Source organism: Carassius auratus, unplaced genomic scaffold, assembly GCF_003368295.1.
Source record: "Carassius auratus strain Wakin unplaced genomic scaffold, ASM336829v1 scaf_tig00038466, whole genome shotgun sequence".
In the NCBI taxonomy this organism is placed as follows: domain Eukaryota; kingdom Metazoa; phylum Chordata; class Actinopteri; order Cypriniformes; family Cyprinidae; genus Carassius; species Carassius auratus.
The window spans coordinates 116570-123879 of record NW_020526440.1 but is presented as its reverse complement, the minus strand read 5'-3'; positions in this window follow the sequence as shown (position 1 = coordinate 123879).

Below are 7310 nucleotides of genomic sequence, written 5' to 3'. Positions count from 1 at the left end.
GTTATTATGACTGTAAGTCATTCTGTAATGACGGTGAAGCCGAAGCTATGTTAGAATCCATTTGCAGAAGTTTATTAAAAAACAGTTCAACCATCCAAATCGTGAAGCAGAAATCAGAGTCGAGGTCACAGGCAAAGGGGTCAAAATCATAGAAAAACAATCCAACCAGCAAACAAACAAAAGGGGCAATCCAAAGGCAAAAATCCAGAGAAACAGGCAAAAAGTCAAACACAGTGTAGTCAAATCAGACAATGGAAAAATGCTCGGTAAGGCAGTAGAACTGGCAATACTTCGCAAATCATGTTTCGGCCTGGTCATGCTTAAATGGCTGCCAAACAGGAAGTGATAGTAGAAGCAGAGGGAGCGGCACCAGTCAATACTCAGGCGAGGGCTCCCTCTGCTGGCGTGGCGTTACAGGATTCCCCCCCCTAGGAGCGCCTCCTGGCGCTCGACGGGGACGTCCCCGTAGTCGGGGTGCTGGACGATCGGGTCTGGCTTGATGGAAATCCTTGATGAGTGATGGATCCAGGATGTCGGAGGTGGCTACCCATGATCTCTCTTCAGGTCCATAGCCCTCCCAGTCCACCAGGTATTGGAGCTGACCCCCTCTGCGTCTTGAGTCCAGCAATTCCTTCACCTTGTATGCAGGTGATCCATTTATGTCCAGTGGTGGCGGTGGCTCTTGGTTCTCAGCATTGGGGTCAGCATCCGGATGGACCGGTTTGAGGAGCGAGACATGGAAGGATGGGGAGATACGGTAGTTAACGGGAAGTTCAAGCTGGTATGTGACCTCATTAATCTGTTTTATTATTTTGAAAGGTCCAACATACCTTGGGCTGAGTTTTCTGCTAGGTAGCCGCAGTTTGAGGTCTCTCGTAGAAAGCCAGACCCGTTGTCCTGGTTGGTAGGGAGGGTGTGGGCGACGTCGTCTGTTAGCCTGGAATTCTTGGGTTCTGACGGCTCTCTGTAGGCGAACATGAGCACTGTCCCACACCCTCTCACTACGTCTGATCCAGTCATCAACTGCAGGTACTGTTGAGGGTTCACCAGACCACGGAAACAAGGGGGGTTGGTATCCCAAGACGCATTGGAAAGGGGTCAAGCCAGTGGAGGAGTGGGTCAGGGAGTTTTGGGCATACTCAGCCCATGGAAGAAATTCTGCCCATCGGTTCTGTTCACGGCTGCAATATGTTCTGAGATACCTGCCAATTTCCTGGTTCAACCTCTCCACTTGGCCGTTTGATTGTGGATGGTATCCTGATGTAAGGCTTATGTTGATGTCAAGTTGTTTACAAAAAGCTTTCCAAACCTGAGAGGTAAACTGAGGTCCTCTATCCGACACAATATCCTCAGGTAAGCCATAAACTCTGAAGACATGGTGAAATAGGGCTTGAGCCGTTTCCATGGCAGTGGAAAGACTTTTGAGAGGGATCAGACGGCAGGCTTTAGAGAAGCGATCAATGATTACTAGTATGGTGGTGAAACCAGTGGAGAGAGGCAGGTCTGTTACAAAGTCTATGGACAAGTGGGACCAAGGACGCTGTGGAATGGGTAACGGTTGAAGGAGGCCAGAGGGTAGTTCTTTGGGTGTCTTGGATTGAGCGCAGATTTGACAGGACTTGACATAGGTTACCACATCCTTGGTCATTGAAGGCCACCAGAAAGAGTTCTGTAGCAGATGGAGAGTGCGTGAAATTCCAGGATGTCCTGAGCTCAAAGTGGTGTGAACCCATTGCATAACTCGGAGACGCAAACCTTGAGGCACAAAGCACTTATTCAGGGGACAATTTGCGGGTGGTGGTTCTTGTTGATGGGCCCGCTGGATCTCTTCCATAATGTCCCAGGTTACTGGAGCAATGATAACAGATGGTGGGAGGATAGATTCAGGTGTGATATTGTCTACGGGAGGATCGTGACATCTAGATAGAGCATCAGCCTTACTGTTTTTGCTGCCAGGTCTGTAGGTGACTGTAAACTGGAAACGGGTGAAGAATAAAGACCAACGGGCTTGACGTGGATTCAGGCGTTTGGCACTCTTGATATATTCCAGGTTTTTGTGGTCGGTGATTACTTGGAATGGGTGGACTGCTCCCTCAAGCCAGTGTCTCCATTCTTCAATAGCTGCTTTCATGGACAACAGTTCTTTATTGCCTACATCATAGTTGCACTCAGCAGAAGTCAATTTCCTTGAGAAGAATGCACAGGGGTAGAGCTTGCCAGGCTGACCATGACGTTGAGAAAGGACGGCTCCAATTCCACAATCAGATGCGTCCACTTCTAACACAAAAGGTAGATTAGGATCAGGGTGCTTGAGGATTGGGGCCGTTGTGAAACTATACTTGAGTTTGGTGAATGCCTGGATAGCTTCCTGAGTCCATTTAAGTTTGGATGGTTTGCCTTTTAACAGTGATGTTAGGGGGGATGCAATCAGACTGTAATTACGAATGAACCGCCGGTAAAAGTTTGCAAAACCAAGGAAACGTTGTAGTTCCTTGACTGTAGTGGGTTGTGGCCAGTCGGTGACTGCGCTGACCTTGGAGTTATCCATCTCCACACCCTGGTAACTGATGTTGTACCCAAGAAAGGACGTTTGCTTGACATGAAACTCACATTTCTCTGCCTTGATGTATAGTTGATTATCCAGCAGGCGGGAGAGTACTGTCTTGACATGTTGGATGTGTTCAGATTCTGTCTTGGAGTAAATCAGTATGTCATCTATGTATGCTATCACATATTGGTTCAAGAGATCTCTGAATATTTCATTGATAAAAGATTGGAAGACTGCTGGGGCATTAGCAAGTCCATACGGCATGACCAAATACTCATAGTGCCCCCTAGTGGTGAGGAAGGCAGTTTTCCATTCATCACCTTCACGAATGCGGATCAAGTTGTACGCACTTCTGAGGTCCAGCTTCGTGTAAACCCTTGCTTCACGTAGTTGTTCCAGTGCAGATGGAACCAGTGGAAGGGGGTAACGGAACTTGATAGTTACATTATTTAGCCCTCTGTAGTCTATGCATGGCCGTAAGCCTCCATCTTTCTTTTCTACAAAGAAAAACCCTGCAGCCGCTGGAGAGGTGGAGGGACGGATAAATCTAGAATTCATGGCTTCTTCAATGTATTCTTCCATGGCTTGAGTCTCGTTACGTGACAAAGGGTAAACTTTGCTCTTAGGAGGCATGGCATTGGGCAACAAATCAATAGCACAGTCCCATGGTCGGTGAGGTGGTAACTGTGTGGCTTTGATTTTACTGAAAACTTCAGAGAATTCTTTGTAACAGGATGGAATTTTAGTATTTTGAGTGGTGTTTGGGCTTTCAATAGTGGTCGTTAAACAGGGCTTGATTATGGTGGAGTGCATACACTGGTTTTGGCAGAATTCAGACCAATGGGTTAACTCACCATGATGCCAGGAAAAAACTGGGTCATGAACAGCTAACCAGGGGTATCCAAGGATAATATCATATCTTGGGGAGTCAATGACATAGAATGAGATCGCCTCTTGATGGAAAAGTCCAACACGGAGTTGTAGTGGTTGTGTTTGGTGGTTGATGCCATCTCCTATGAGGGTGTTGTTAACAGCACTATTCTTGATGGATGGCACACAGGGTAGCGTGGGAAGGTTGAACTTGCTAATGATGTCCTTGTGGATGAGATTTAGGGCAGCTCCAGAATCGATTAGCGCTGTTAAATCAATGGAAGTACTTTCAGTAGATAGTCGAACTGGAAAAGTCAATGATTTGGTAGGAAGGAGAGAAAATTGTTCAACACTCACCCGGGTAGTTATCTTGGTGTTTTTCCGGGCTTTGTATGGACATGTTATGCTGTGGTGGCCTGTTTCACCACAGTAGTAGCACAGATTGAGTTGACGTTGTCGATTTCTCTCCTCTTCCGTGAGTCTTGAAAAACCCAGTTGCATGGGCATGGGTTGGGGAACATGGGAAAGCTGGGGTGTGACTGTAGCACTGGAGTGTGATATCTTCCTCTTGGGAGCATTCCTCATAAGATTATCGATCTTGATAGCAAGAGTGATATAATCATTCAAAGAACAGTTTTCCCCTTTGCAGGCCAGTTCAGTTTGTAGATCGAGGTTCAGACTTTGTCGAAACACAGCCTTTAATGAGACATCATTCCAGCCACTTTGTGCAGCGAGGGTTCTAAACTCAATAGCATAATCTGCAGCGGTGCGATTGTTTTGAGATAGATGAAGCAATTCTGTGGAAATATCTTTGCCCCCAGCGGGATATTCAAACACATCTCGTAATTGTTGAATAAAATAGGTATAGGAGGAACGAAACAAATGATCCGTCTCCCAGACTGCTGCAGCCCAATCGATTGCTTTACCAGAGAGCAGTGACATTAGAAAAGCACATTTCTTTTCACCTGAGTGAAACTGTTCTTCCTGGTTAGCAAAAAAAATGCTTGACGAATAAAACCCCGGCATTGTTCAGCTGAACCGTCAAACTTCTCTGGCATAGCCAGTCTTACCGTCTGTGGTGTTGGAGAGGGAAGTGATCGTATATAATGGGTTAGGTGTTCATTTGCAGCCTGAAGTTTGTTGAGTTGATCCTGGTAATTCTTGAGCATTTCACCTTGATAAACAAAAGCAGCTTGAAGCTGGGAAACTTCCGCTGGATTCATAGGTGGCGAAGTATTCTGTAATGACGGTGAAGCCGAAGCTATGTTAGAATCCATTTGCAGAAGTTTATTAAAAAACAGTTCAACCATCCAAATCGTGAAGCAGAAATCAGAGTCGAGGTCACAGGCAAAGGGGTCAAAATCATAGAAAAACAATCCAACCAGCAAACAAACAAAAGGGGCAATCCAAAGGCAAAAATCCAGAGAAACAGGCAAAAAGTCAAACACAGTGTAGTCAAATCAGACAATGGAAAAATGCTCGGTAAGGCAGTAGAACTGGCAATACTTCGCAAATCATGTTTCGGCCTGGTCATGCTTAAATGGCTGCCAAACAGGAAGTGATAGTAGAAGCAGAGGGAGCGGCACCAGTCAATACTCAGGCGAGGGCTCCCTCTGCTGGCGTGGCGTTACACATTCTCCTCGAATGCTATTGAGCTTTAAATTTGAATCTGAGCCCATTCGGTTGTGGAAGAAGTAGCATACTTTTATGATTTACAGTTTATTTTAATAAATATAAAAAATGTAAAAGGTGTGCATTATAGTTAAAACCTAGATGAACAGTTTACAGTATATATATATATATTTTTTTTTTTAGACAGTTAAGTAATACTCAAATGCTATTGTCATTAGAAAAGTATATACCAATAGGCCTATCGCATGTAACTTTAGAGACGATCCATAAATTTGCGAATATTGTACATCCAGCTTCGAGCCAACTTTATGCCAGTTTTTTACTCTTTCGTTTTCTGCTCTGTAGGATGGATTGCAGATGTCTTTTAATGGGCATAGATGTCCATCCATCAATTATGATAATTTGCATTCAGCCGCAAACATGAGGTGCGAGCGGTCGCGAGCACGGATGGTGGAATGGCGCGTGGTTTTTGTCCCTTTCTTTTTTTGAGCAGCTTGAGAGTTGGTGCCCTAAGCAAACTGCGTACTCTGCGTATAGGGAGCGGCGGTACTGCTTACAGTACTGTGAAAAAAATACAAATAAATACAAATAAAATATGAAAGGCAAGGCAAGTTTTATATAGCACATTTCATACACAATGGTAAGTCAAAGTGATTTGTAATCAGTTTGTACACAGCACAAACTGAGCCGTTGTTCAATGACAAGCTGCGCAAAACAATGTTCATATATGATCGTGGTGTTGCGCAGGTTGTCAGTCTAACTGAGATCTAGTAATACCAGCACTGATATTTTGCCAGAATCAGAATTTAAGCGAATATCATTTATTATCTTTATGAGAGCTGTCTCTGTGCTGTGATGCAGTCAGAAACCAGATTGAAATTTGGCAAAATGACTTATTTAAAGGGGGGGTGAAATGCTCGTTTTCACTCAATATCCTGTTAATCTTGAGTACCTATAGAGTAGTACTGCATCCTTCATAACTCCAAAAAGTCTTTAGTTTTATTATATTTATAAGAGAAAGATAGTCTGTACCGTTTTTTTCCCTGGAAAAACACGAGCGCCTGGAGGCGTGACGTGTGGGCGGAGCTAAAGAATCACGAGCACGAGTAAGCTTTTGCGTTGAGCGCGTCTGGGAGCTGTGACATTACCGTGAGGAAAAAACCATCATCCAAAACAAACCATGGCCAACAATCAGATTCAGCGTATATTTATGATCCAGAATCAGATCCAGAGGCTGAAATTTAACAAGAGCAGCATCAGCAACGACGTCTCTATGTGGTATGTACTGAAACTGTATATATTTGCTTAGCGGGTTTGGAAAATGACTAAGTTCCACTTTATGTCGTCTTTTTTTTCTTTTTTTTAAGGTGTACATGTGGGAAGTGCAGTTTGATGACAACATCGCATGTTGTTTACTTGATGTGCTTACGCGCCGATAGCTAAGTTAACAACACAGAGATATTTGAAGCAGTTTTACTCACCGCCTGCAGTTCCAACACACGATCGTGACCCTTTTTCGTTGGGACTTCATTATCCTTAAGAAATAAACTATACGCAAATCCGGCATCAAACTGGGCCAAACTGGGTCAAACTCACTTCTTTTGTGACAATTCGGTCTCTCGCTCTGATCAGTGAATGTCTCTGCTCTGCTATACAGGAGCGCACGCTCTTCCGGCAGAAGTGCCCTTAGGACCCAAATAAGGAAATTCCGCTCCATCTAACGTCACACAGACCCATACTCGAAAAAAACTTTCCGAAACTTGTGACAAACCGGAAGGAGTATTTTTGGAACAAAAATACTCCTTCAAACGTACAACTTAATTTTTGAAGCTTTGTCCATGTTTAGCATGGGAATCCAACTCTTTAACAGTGTAAAAAACTCAGTATGCATGAAATAGCATTTCACCCCCCCTTTAAAGTAAACATGTTTAGTTTATGTGCATATGCAAATTGGTATTAGCTAATAGCAAAACTTTTGTTATTTATTTTTGACGAAATCAGCATCAAGATTAGTGGTGAGCTTTAAACTAATTTCCATAGAGGTTTTGACCTTTAGTCTCAAAAGTGAAGGAAGAGTTGTAGACATGATCTCTTTGGATATAAAAAGTATTGCATGATGCTTATGATGTTTGACATTTTACCTTTAGTGAACCTCATCAAAAATTACCCAACACAAATAAAAACATAAAAGCGTTATCATGACCAGATCATCACTCATGAGAAAATGTTTCACACACACACACACACACACACAAAAAGA